This window comes from Pseudorca crassidens, chromosome 12, assembly GCF_039906515.1.
Source record: "Pseudorca crassidens isolate mPseCra1 chromosome 12, mPseCra1.hap1, whole genome shotgun sequence".
Lineage (NCBI taxonomy): Eukaryota > Metazoa > Chordata > Mammalia > Artiodactyla > Delphinidae > Pseudorca > Pseudorca crassidens.
The window spans coordinates 82,810,620-82,823,600 of NC_090307.1; the positions used below are offsets into that span (position 1 = coordinate 82,810,620).

A 12,981-nucleotide genomic window follows, 5' to 3' on the forward strand; every position below is an offset into this window, starting at 1 on the left:
TATTTATTCCCCACCAGAGTGGGCAATCCTAGCATTATGCCCACTCTATGGATGAGAAAGCCACGGTGCGGGAGGAATGGCTTGCCCAGGGTCACGGGGCCCTCGAGGGGCAGAGCTGCAATTAGAACCCGCTCGCTCTGCTGGAAGCGCCAGCTATACATGAGCAATACTGCCTACTGTCCATCTCCCTCAGCCCGGGGGTCTGCCCCCAGCAGGCCGAGGGCCATCACACTCCTGCACACTCCGCAGGGCCTGGTCAGAGCTGGTGCTCCAGAAATATTAGTTGCATGAATTAATGAACTCCTAGGGTTGAGGCAGGCTGCTATTTGACAGTCGTACTCTTGGAATCACGCTCCTGACCTTTGTGGACTGACAGAAAAGGCTGAGGGGCTCCGAGAAACCCACCACAACAGATGACCTCTCTACGGTGGAGCTACCAACCAAATCTGGGTTCACATCCTAATTCTGCCACTTCCTCGCTGTGTGATGCAGAAGAGAGGGCTTCCCTCTCTGAGCCTCAGTGTCCCCATCTGTAAAGTGGGCTAATGTACTTGGCATTCCCTAGGAGCATTCTAAGAACTGATGTCTGAGGGGTGCTTGGCACAGGGCTCAAGAAACAGGTGGCTGTTGCTATTTTATTACTATTATTGTTAGAAGAGAGGAGCGCCTGCTACAGAGAATGTCAGACCTGCCTGCTGCAAGAAGCCACAGGCAGAGCCTGGCTTCATGGGCTGGGCCAGGCAGGGAGGGTCACGGGAGCCCGAACACAAGGCCTTCTCAGGGGTGAAGCACTGCTCAGGCAGCTCCGGGCAGGAGCTCCAGGCAGGAAGTCACCAGCCAGAGCACTCAGCTGTGGCCTGTGCCGGGGAGGGGGCCATGGCTGGGAGGTTTCCTGGCCGGGGCAGGCAGCCAGGCCACAGGAAGGTGGTCCCCTCCTTGGGCCTTGGCCCAGGTGGAAGCATTTATTGAGTGTTTACTATGCGCCAGACACAGAGGAAGAGCAATTGATCAGATCACGCCAACCCTGGGAACAGGGCCTAAAAGCTCTTGGTAGGAAGCAACTACTAATCACCTGGGGGTTCCCAGGAGCCCCCAGGTTTCAGCTAGGGGGTATAGGGAGTAGAGGGATCTTTGGGGCATTTCTATCCCCTCCAACCCCCCCACAGGAGCATCTGGGAGCCTGGGCGGCCACAGGGATGAACAGCCTTCCACAGAGAGGGGCCTGCAAATCCAGGGGGTCCCTCCCACCTTCTCATCCTGGGCTTTTGGGGCAGGGAGATCTGCTGGGTAAGGGAGTCGGAGTCCAGGATTTCCCAAAATCCCACATCAGGGCGAGGGACGAGGATGATGTGACGTGGAGCAGGAAAATCAGACCGCATCCCAGCAACCCCCTGCCAAGTCCCCATGGCAAACACGTGAAGACGGAGGCGGCGACCTCTGTGCCCATCCTGGGGCTCATGTCAGGGTGGGGGTGGGTCTGCCTTTCAGGACCCCAAGTTTAGAACAATTGTGTCCACAGAGTCCCTGCTCAGGGCAACCTGGTGAGGGCTTTGAAGCCTTAGCCAGTACCTGGTGTCCCCTGTTCAAGCATATACATCCTACACCAAGCCGGGGAGAGTTCAGGCTCTGAAGGGCTGGGAATCCTGGCTCTGAGTTGTGGGGCTCACTCTAACCCAGGACCCCAGAGATCGAGGCTCATCAGCCTCTCCTCTATCCAATCACCCTGGGTAATAATGTAATCTTGGGAAGCTAATATTTCCTGTTTAATTATCAGGCCCAGGTGCAGAGAAGGCCTTTACCCACCTGTGGGAATTTCACCTGCCAAGGCTTGGGGAGAATATTTTAAATCGTGATAAGTGAAGTTAAAATGAGCCAGTCCAGAGCCTCCATTCTCCCCCAGGTCCACAGCTCACAGATGTTTGGGCAGGAAGTCTTATACCTTCAGAGGGAGACACCTCCTCCAGGGAGGCCTCCAAGTTCACTCCAGGCTGCTGTAAGCATTTCTGCCTTTCCTACCCACAGCACCAACTTCTCCAGGAGCCCAGACCCGCCCCCCCCAACCCCATCCAAGGAGGCCCAGAGAGTTGAGGGGATTCCAACACACACTGCCTGGCAGGAGGCCCACTGCCCTTCCACACCACTCGAGCTGGCCAGACTGTGTAGAAGCCTACAGGCAGTACAGACCAAAGGTTCTGGGGCCCTGGGGAGGCTGAGAAGTAGGTTCTGCTCTAGCCCATCGGGCAGCCAGGGGGCCGTGATGCACTCTCGCCGGGGTCACCTAGTGCCTGGGGACATTTATCACACCAGCACAGTCTGCCAGAACAGGAAATGTCCTCTGGCTTCCTCTGCCCCCACCCTCAGCCTGACACCCTGGCCAACAGCCTTTGGGAGGTGGGGAAAGCCAGGGCCACCGAAGAACAGGCAGAACTCTCTAAGCCACCCCCATCCCAGCATGTGACTTCTTCCTTTAATTGCCCTGGGTTGAGGGGAGAGAGGGGAAGCCTCTCAGTCAGCTCTGCACACCCCATGCCCCCAGACGGTGTTGCTTCCTCAGGATATCAGGACGGGTGCCCTCAAGCCCTCCTGCAATCCTCTCTCCACACTCATCACCCTCTTGGGGCCTCTCCTCCCGCGAGATGACACCAGAGTGCCAGCTCTCAAAGGACAGATCCCATGCCGAAGGCCCTCCTTTGTGTCCACTCGCCTAATTGCATTTCCAGTTCCCCAGCCCCTCAAGGCCAAGGCCTCCCCGTCAGGCACCCTTGTGAGTCAGCTCCCGGGTGAGCAGGGCACAGACTTCCTCCCTCCCAGGCCTCCCTGGGGACCCATGGGGCAGTGGCAGGCTGCCCTTGGCCAGCCGGGATGGGGGCCCACATCCGGGCAGGCCCCCAGGGGCTCCAGGCCTGGTTCATGAGGAAGCCTGCAGCCCGGCCCCCCTAGCCGACCCCTGACAGGGTGGCGTGGGAGGAAAAACCTTCCAGCCATCTGCGCAGCTGCCGGGTTTCCGGGCGGGGCGAGGCCGGGGGACGCCAGGAGGACTTGCTCTCCTGGGGAAGTGCCCCTTGCCCCTGCTGGGAGGAAGGATGCTGGGCTGAGCAGCCCAGTGGTGGCCAATGGGACCCCGAAGCCCCAACTGAAGAATGCTGGTCGTCCAGGCTTTGGGGCCCAAGTAAGTGGGTGTCCAACTGTGGTTTGGACCTGCCCAGTCCCCGAGGGACTTCAGGCCCCGGAAGCCAGGGAGCTGAGGCACAGGGCTCCTGGGTCCAATTAGGACTGACTCAGCGAGTGACCCCAGCTGAGTCACTTCCCCTGGGCAGCCTGCCCGCCTCAGTTTCCTCAGGGAGGGCGGGTAGCTGGGAACAGGGTCTGGCTGGGAACAAGTAACTTGTATTACACCTCTGGACTCTCCAAGGCAGGCTTCTCTGTCTGCCAGATGGAAGCAGCTTCCTGCTCCGCCCAAAGACGCTGAACACCCGGGAGCCCCTAGGGCCCATTTTCCCAGGAAACCTGGCAATTAAGTGGCAGCCCCCCTCTTGGGCATTAACAGCGTAGCTCTTATTGAGCACTGACTGCATGCCAGGCACTCTGCATGCCTCTTCTCAAAACCCTATTAGTACTCTCAGTCATAGATGAGGAGACCCACAGCTCAGAGAGGTTAAGGGACAAGCCCAAGGTCACACGGCCATAGCAATTATACCCAACATAGTTTGAGTCCCTACTCTGTGCCAGACTCATACACTTCACGTATGCACTCACATGCAGGCTCACATACCCGGGAGAAGCTGGGACTCTTGGCCCCCGCTGGGCAGGTGCGCCCCAGAGAGTTCAGGTAACTTGCCCAAGGCCTCACAGCTAGAAGCTGGCAAAGCTCAGATTTGGCTCCAAAACCCACGCTGCTACTGGGAGAAGTGAGAACTGAACAGAAGAGACCTCTCATTTTAATAATAATAACAACAACACTATCTATTATTAATTGAGTGCCAAGGCCAGCACTGAATGCTTTATGTGCCCTGTCTCCCCCACTCGGCATGGGCAGCGCTGGCACTAGCAGCTGGGCGGTCCCTCCAAGTGTCTCCAGCCCTGCCCCCTCTGCCCTCGGGGAGACTCCATCCAGGAGGTGGCACCGCCAGACCCAGATATCCAAGGGTCCGCACAGGCTGAACTGCTGCAGGGCTACCCAGCACCTGCTCGCCCAGGCTACCGCCATATCTGGAGTGGCTCTACAGGATCTAATTTGTATTAGAAAGTTCTGTTTATTGGAGAAGGATCAAGCCCAGGGTTCAGAAGAATGGGGGGGTGGGGGGGTGGGGGGGTGGGGCGAGTGGATCTGGAAGGAAAACGAGCAGAGCTAACATCCAAAACAAAAAAGATAATAACAACCTCATCCTTATTACTATTCCTCCTCCTGACCAAGCCACGCTAAACACTCTGTGAATTCACTCATTCGTGGTTCCAATGGCCCTAAAGAAGTAGGTACTATTATCACACCCATTTGACAGATGAAGAAACTGAGGCTGGGGTGGTTAAGCAAGGCCATATAGCCAGGAAGCACCATCACTTCATCCTGCCTGGGTCTCCAGAATTCTTCTCCCAAACACTCAGGAAACCCCAGAGCTGCACGTGCAGGTGGTGCTCAAGGGATGCTGATGAACAAACATTCCACAGCCAGTAACAATAACACTAATTGTGGTAATGATGAAAACCACCACCACCACCTGGAATTGAACCCTTTCAATGCCAGGCTTATTACATACCCTACCACAAACCTATTATTACCCCATTTCACACAGGGGAAACTGAGGTTCACAAGTATCACTGGCCCATGCCCTCAGCAGGAAAAAAGGCAGTGAGGGAATGGAACCTAAGCTTCCAGGACACTCCTCTGCCGCTGCTGAGCCCCTGAAGGTCCTCAGACGCCAGAAGCTGATACTTTAGTCCAGCCCCTTCCCAGCTGGCTGCCTCTGTGGCCCATGGGGACTCACACAAGTTCTAGGAATGTTCACCCTTTGGCTCGGAAGGATTTTTCCCTCCCAGAGGGGCGTTGTGGGAAAAGGCTCAGAAAACGTGTATTAAAAACCCTTCCAACTTCCCAAAACAGGCCCTGGCCTCTCATCTGCTGACCCCAGCCTGACAAGGCGGCCTCAGCCGGCTCTCCCCCGCTTTAGAGCTGGGTCTCTGGCCCCCGCAGGCCCCGGAGAGCCTCCAGGGCTGTTTCCGCTCTGGCAGCCAGGTCAGCGATGGGAAACCCAGGTACAACTCGTACCCACAACCCCGGAGATCCATACACCCACAGCCCTGACAGGGGCCCCAGGGTTGGACTGTAAATGGGGATGGGCCGGCTGCCCCAGCTGAGCCTGGCAGTTGGTGGGTGTCAGAGGAGGCTCATCTCCCAGGCCAGGGGGTGCGGGTCAGATCTCTGCCCCTCCTGACCCCAAAGCTGGACCTTGGCCCTTCAGACTTGGCCTTGCCAGGCCCTCTGTTCTGAAGCCCCCTGCCTGTAGCCCAATTTCACTTCCTCCCACTCAGTCCAGCCTGGCCATTCCCCTCCCTGGAGGCCCCCAGCTGCAAGCAGTGACCTCCTCATCTACATCATTGTGGCCCGGGAATGGGGAAGAGAAACAGGAGAATGAGGAAACTCAGGAAAAAAAGTGGAATGGCAGGCAGGCCCCCCCCCCGCCGCAGTTCCTCAAATGCAGTCCCCATTGCCCCGAAAGCCCCCAGGAACAGAATGAGGGAAGGGAGGGGATTTCTGCACCAGGCATTAAGGGCCTCTGAAATACCTTCCCAGCCCTGCTGACCTATTAAGCCAATGACCTGTGTCCCAATTTTTTTGGTGGGAGGATTCCCCTGGAGCCCCAGGTCCAGGGTGGGAGGGTACCAGCCCAAAGACACCTGAGCTGTGAGAGCCCTAACCCTTTTGAAGCCCCAGATTCTGTAGCATGGGGGTGCCTGGGCCACCCCACCTCCCTGATGCAGGGAATGGGGAGAGGGGCTTCTGGAATGGGTGGAGGGCTCCCCTCTTAGCCACACGGCCTGGCCTGGGAGAGTGGGGAGGGGCCTGCGCCCCACTCCAAGAGGACTCTTCCATTCTCATGGGCTCAGTTTCACTACTTTCACTTTCAAGGTACCAAGCCGGCCCCCCCCCGCCCCCCTCCTCACCAGGCGCAAGTTGACTGGCTGGGCTACGTTAAGAGGCGGACTGGGAGTATTAGCCATACCCTCTCTCAGCGCCTCCCCCACTGCCTCAACTGCCCCATTACATCCCCAACACGTGTGTGGCTGGGGGTGGCGGCTGGCAGGGTGTCACAGGAGCTGGGGAACGGTCACCCCTGAACACCTCCATCTGAGTTAGCTTCAGGACAATATTTTAGGCTGTTGTGGGAGTGCGCAGACACTGGGCAGAACTGGACACGGGGCCTCCTCTTCCCCCATTAAAGCCCTCCCAGCCCCGGAGGAGGGGAGCGCTGGGAAAGGCGGGCTTACCTGAAAGAGAGGGGGTCCGGGCCCGGCCGGCCCATGGCGTCGCGCGCCCCCGGCCCCCCGAAATCCCTAGGGGGCGGGAGGGCCCCCGCCCCGGGCGCGTTCTCTCCCGCGCGCCGGCTCCTGGCTCGCGGCTCGCTCGAGCTGGGCTCAGGCAGGAAACCCGGGCTCGGAAAATGGCCAGCGCCTCATCATTTCCGCCGCCAGCGCTTGACAGTTGCGGGAGGATGCGCCTCCGGGCCGCCACCGGGGAAACTTTGCTGAGGCCGCCGTCTCCACCGCGGGCCGCGACAGTCCGGGCGGGCGGCCGGGCGGAGACGGTGGCCCGAGCCCATGCCGCCCCGCGCCGTTATGTAAAGAGGAACCGGCTGTGCGAGCGAAGCCCGGCAGGGGAGGGCGGCCAGGCAGGGGCGGGGCCAGGGTGGGCGGGGCCACATCAGGCCCCGCCCCAGTCCGCCCGTGAACCAGACTTGGCAGGGGGCGGGGAGAAAACAGGACCAGGGGCGGGGCCAGACATCGCCCCGCCCATCAGCCCTGCTCCTCTGCGACTGACCAGGTCCTGGGGTCTCAAAAGCCAGCCCGGGGAGAGGCGGGGCCTCGTAAAGCCACGCCCACAGATCACCCTCCCGATTTCGTAGCGCTAAACCTAAAGAAGGGAATGAACGGCAGGAGGGGCGGGGCAACCTTGGCCCCACCCACCTAGTGCCAGGGGCCACCGGGTGCCTCCACGCTGCGGGGGCGGGGCCAGATGAAGGAAAGGCGGGGTCTGAGGGCGGGGCCGGGCCGAGGCGCCTGGCCTCGAGGGGGCGCGACCCTGCCGACTCCCTCCTGCAGGGCCTTATCTGCGCGCGCCGGGCCGGTCAGTGCAATAGCGACCGCAGCTTTCATCATCACCCGGGGAAAGATCCCAACCCGGCCCGGCCCCGACTATCCGCGACTGTACTGAGCAGACCCCCATAGCGCCACCCTCAGCTCTGCTCTTGTCGCAGCCCATGCCCCTATAGACTGGCCTCTATGGGCCCATTCGTCCCCCAACTCCAGGAATGCATCTTTCTCCAGGAAGCCCTCCCAGATCGCTTGCTCCCGTAGCCTCTGGGCCTCCCTCTCTGCTCTCCCCGGGGCTACTTTCATTTTATCTATGGGCCTTATGTGGGGTGAGGTTCACAGGGGGGTCCCCACTAGCCTGAGGGGGAGCATACACCCAGCCAGCCCTTCCCCCAACACATGGGAGGGAGGGGAGAGAGGAATGTCTGCTCTTCTCTCCCTCCCACAACAGGAAACAAGTCGCTCACACCCCCAGCTTGCAGGGGCCACATCACCCCTTTCCAGACAGCACACTCGTCCCTTCCCCTGCCTCCCCCTCTTACTAACCTTGGGCAAATGACTTGACTTCTCCGTACCTCAATTTCCTCATCTATGAAATGGAAATAAGAGTACGCATTTCACAGGGTCATTGTGAGGATTAAGTGAGTTAATGCATTAAAGCACTTAGCAAGGAGCTCTGCCCAAGGGAAAACACTGCTACATGAGTGTTTGTTAAACAATCAGGCCTGAGTCCTGCCGCTGGAGCTACAGGAAGGGGTTCCCCCAGAAGGTGGGGATTTCCAGATTTCACCCAGATGGCGGAAAGGGGCCTGTCGACTGTAGGATCCTTAGAGTTCAATAACCTTGAAGGAACCGGCCACAAACATGTGCTTTCCACAGATATGTGTGTCAGGCATGGTTCTAGGTGTTGGGGACACAGCACTGAACAAGACAGACAAATATCCCTGCCCTCATGGGCATCCCTTGTCCTCAGCTGACATTCTGTGAGGGGACACAGAGCATAAATAAATAGGTAAATGGGATAATGTACTACGAAGATGACAAAACAGTTACAGGATGGAGAGTGCTTCCCAGGCTATCTTAGACTGGAGGCTTGGAGGACCTCCTGAGGAGCTAATATTTGGGATGAGACCACCTCTCCCCTCCACCCCACGATAAGAAGGATCCAGGAGTGATAAGGAACAGCAAGTGCAAAGATCCTGAGATGGGAATAAGCTTGGTGCATTCAAGGAAAGTCAAGAAAGCAGTGGTGATGCCTAGACTGATAGATGGGAAGAGATGAAGGCGGGCCCATCACATGGAGACTTGAAGGTCCTGGTGGCAAGTTTGGGAATTATTTTGGGAGCAATAGGGAGCCATGGAGGGTTTTGCACAGAAGGACCTGTTGAGCTTTGCATTCGAGCTGCAGTGTCTGAGTTGGCAAGACACTGAGGTGCCCCAGTGATGTTCACACAGCAGCTGAGGATGGGGGGCAAAGGGAGTAATTTATCGGGGAAGCCTAACCTGATCACCCCATATTACTATCTCTTTCTTATACTTGCGGAGACTGAGGCCCAGAGAGAGCAATTACTTGACTGCAGTCACACAGCTGCCAGGTGGCACCAACAGAGCAGCCAGGTACACAGCAGTTGTCAAATGGTTGCTGAAATCTGCCAGCCACAAGCACTTTCCCTCTCACAGCAGCTCTGCTGACTTAAATGGAGACTTGTGGCTCTTCCCCTTTTTAATCACAGTGCAAGCCTTCTCTCGCGCCAGATTTCTCTGAGGCCCAAAGTGGTTTCCTTTCTCGTTTAATTTCTTCTCACCACGCGTCCCCTCCAGAGTCCACTTTCTTGTTTCAATGCTCACCGCGATCGAGACTTCTCACTCTGTTTTTGTTTCTCCTTAGAAAGGCAAAGCGTTTGCAGCGAATACCCCTCCACCACCTTGCCCTAGATTTAAGAGCATCACGGCTCTGGGCAGCGATTTCATCTTCTCCGCGGGTAGGCTGCCCGACCTTGGCTCCTCCCACTTCACAGGTCATTGGGACCCAAAGGGAGAAAGAGGTTTATTCGAATTCCCCGGAAACAAGCAAAGCGGTCCTGGGGGAGCAGACCGCCCTTCCTTCCGACCGTGAAAAACGCTGAGTTGGAGCGCACCTACTGCCTGCCAAGTTCCAGGGGTCAGAGACTCTCAGGACTAATAACAGTAACAAAACAGTAGTCAACAACTATTAGTAAATGCTTATTCGGACTATTAGTAGTGATAGTAACAGCTGATATCAATAACAAAACAAAGTTAGCCAGTACAGGGTTAATAATAAAAGGATCAATAGGGACATCCCTGATGGCGTAGTGGTTAAGAATCCGCCTGCCAATGCAGGGGACACCAGTTTGATCTCTGGTCTGGGAAGATCCCAAATGCTGTGGAGCAACTAACCCCGTGCGCCACAACTACTGAGCCTGTGTTCTAGAGCCTGTGAGCCACAAGTAGTGAGTTTGTGAGCCACAACTACTGAGCCTGTGTGCCACAACTACTGAAGCCTGAATGCTCTAGGGCCCGTGTGCCACAATTACTGAAGCCCACGCGCCTACAGCCTGTGCTCTGCAACAAGAGAAGCCACCGCAATGAGAAGCCCACGCGCCGCAACGAAGAGTAGCGCCCGCTGGCCACAACTAGAGAAAGCCTGCTCCCAGCAACGAAGACCCAAAGCAGCCAAAAAAATGAAATTAAAATTTAAAAATAAATAAATAAATAAAAGGATCGATAACAATAAATATAATAATGTAACAATAGTTATTAGGTCTAATTAATAATAACACTGTTAACTATTACAGGATTAATAGCAAATACAAAATAACAATAGGATATTAGTAGTAATAATATAATAATAACAGTTAGGTCTAAGGTTAATAGTATTAATAGTAGCTTAGAATAATAATGGTGATAGGATTAATAATAATAAATATGAAATAACAATAGAATAGTAATAAGATTAATAATCAATGTAATATCATATTAACAGTTCTAGGTCTAACAATAATAGCACTTAATAGTATATTACATATTAATAATAAATATAAAAATAATAGGGACTTCCCAGGTGGCGCAGTGGTTAAGAATCCCCCTGCCAATGCAGGGAACATGGGTTCGAGCCCTGGCCCAGGAAGATCCCACATGCCGCGGAACAACTAAGCCCGTGCGCCACAACTACTGAGCTTGCGCTCCAGAGCCCGCAAGTCACAACCACTGAGCCCAAGTGCCACAACTACTGAAGCCCATGCGCCTAGAGCCCGTGCTCCACAACAAAAGAAGCCACCGCAGTGAGAAGCCTGCATGCCACAATGAAGAGTAGACCCCGCTCACCGCAACTAGAGAAAGCCTGCGCACAGCAACAAAGACCCAACACAGCCAAAAACGAAAAAACAAACAAAAAACCCAATAGGCTACAATAGGATTAATAGATACTAATAGGGCTTCCCTGGTGGCGCAGTGGTTGAGAGTCCGCCTGCCGATGCAGGGGACACAGGTTCGTGCCCCGGTCCGGGAAGATCCCACATGCCGCGGAGCAGCTGGGCCCGTGAGCCATGGCCGCTCAGCCTGCGCGTCCGGAGCCTGTGCTCCGCAACGGGAGAGGGCACAACAGTGAGAGGCCCGCGTACTGCAAAAAAAAAAAAACAAAAAAACCTAATAGATATAATTACAATAGCTAATGATCTAGGATGAATTATAATGTGATTAAGTTTTTGAGGCTTGCTTCATGCCATATATTCTCTACCAGTGCTGACAGATGGAGCTTTCCGTGATGATGGAAATATTCTATCTGTGCTGTGCAATATGGTCACCACGAGGCTACCGAGCACCTGAAATGTGGCTAGTGTCACTGAGGAACTGAATTCATAACTTTATTTAACGTTAATGAATTAAAATTTAAATAGCCACACGTGGTTAGTGGCTCTGAATGTTTTAAGTATGTTAACTCATTTAAATCTCACATCAGCCCTGGGATAGGTACTATTATTATTATTATCCCTATTTTATGATGAAGAGACTGAGGCACTGAAATATTAAATCATTAGCCTGATAAGAGTCTCTCCCCACTTCAAGGGCAGGAAGCCATCGTCTGAGGGGGCCCATAATTAAGAATGAAGGCTCTAGGGGTCACTCAGACAGGTTTAGAATTGAGTGTTCAGCATCTTCTTAGCTGTGTGATCACTTAGACTCTCTAAGCCTCAGTTTCCTCATCTGTAAAATGGGAACAATTACAATTACCTCATTGGGTTGTGGGGGAGAATTTGATGCATTAAGAGCTTGGGAGTTTCGGTGGCACTTCCGCAGAGCATGTGCTCAATAAAGAGTGTTGATTATAATCTATAATTGGATGTGAGTTATACATCCCTCAAGGGTTGTGAAGAGTGGTGGCCACAAATGAGGACACTGAAGCTTGAGAGTCAAGACTGTTGCCCAGCCAGTGAGTGGAGGCCTTGGTGTCTGCATCTGTAAAATGTGCTTCTGCAGACTGTTCCCTCCCTACTGAGAACAAGGTCTGGGCTGCAGGTGGGGAGGAGGCCTGAGTGGCTGGTCTGCTCCCTAGTTGTGTAATGGCTGGTATAATTGCCTGAAGGTTTATATCCCCCCAAATTCATGTTGAAATCCTAACCGCCAAGGTGATAGTATTAGGAGGTGGAGCCTTTAGAGGTGGTTTGATCATGAGAGCAGAGATGTCAGGAATGGGATCAGTGCCCTTGTAAAGAGACCCTCTAGAGAACCCTCTCTGCTTCTGCCACATGAGGTTACAGCTAGAGGACACCACTTTTGAATCAGAAACCTGGCTCTCACCAGTCACTGAATCTGTCAAAACCTTGATCTTGGGCTTCCCAGACTCCAGAACTGTGAGAAATAAATGTCTGTAGTTTATAAGCCACCCAATTTATGGTATTTTGTTACAGCAGCCCAAACAGACCAGGACAGAACATCGGTACCAAGAAGCGGGGGTTCTGCTGTAAGAAATACCTAAAAACGTGCCAGCAGCTTTGGAACAGGGTGATCGGCAGACACTGAAAGAGTTTGGAGGTGCGTGCTAGAAAAAGCCTACACTGCCATGAACCCACCATTAAGGGTGATTCTGGTGAGGGCCCAGAAAGAAAAGAGGGATGCTGCAGAGGCCTGTCCAAGACAATGGAAGAACGACCCCACAGGCCTTTCGGAGCTCATCAGGGCTGCCCTCTCATCACAGGCCCAGAGCGCAAGGGCCTGGGTGGGAGGAGGATTTCGGAGGAGGGGCCTTCGCTGCAGGGCTCCGCTCTCCGCACAAGGTGGGGGGACTGGGCACCGCTCCCGCAGGCCCCGAGCAATGCAGCACACGCTGCAACTAGCCAAGCTGCGGCGGGCGTGGCTGCCTCCACCCAGACGTCGGAGGGGCTGTGGAGGCACCAGCCAGCCAGAGGGCCGCCAGCTGGGTGGAGCTACCTGTGCGAGGTTCCAGCCCAGGAGAGCCCAGCAAAGCCATGGGAGCATAGAATCTTGGGGCCCAACTCCTGTCCTGCAAAGTTCCGGGGGCAAGAACACCAGCCCGTGTGTCCAGGAGGCAGGCCAAAGAGGATTATTCTGGAGCCTTAAGGTTTTGGACTTGCTGAGGCCCTTTCTTCTTTCCTATTTCTCCCTTTTGGAATGCGAGTGCCTGTCCTATGCCTGTCC

General features: G+C 55.1%; 1 protein-coding gene across 8 annotated transcripts in view; it reads right to left on the reverse strand.

Annotated features, from left to right (window-relative positions):
- The window catches only part of SH2B3 (SH2B adaptor protein 3), a 40,757-nt gene extending 33,887 nt beyond the window's left edge, over positions 1-6,870 (reverse strand). For 2 of the 8 annotated variants that reach the window (XM_067700845.1, XM_067700844.1), the window contains exon 1: positions 6,484-6,870. The gene's annotated coding sequence lies outside the window, so the exon portion shown is untranslated. The remainder of the gene's footprint in view (positions 1-6,483) is intronic. The other 6 variants (XM_067700838.1, XM_067700842.1, XM_067700841.1 and 3 more) reach the window with 4 other exon arrangements.
- Positions 6,871-12,981: the final 6,111 nt, after the last annotated feature.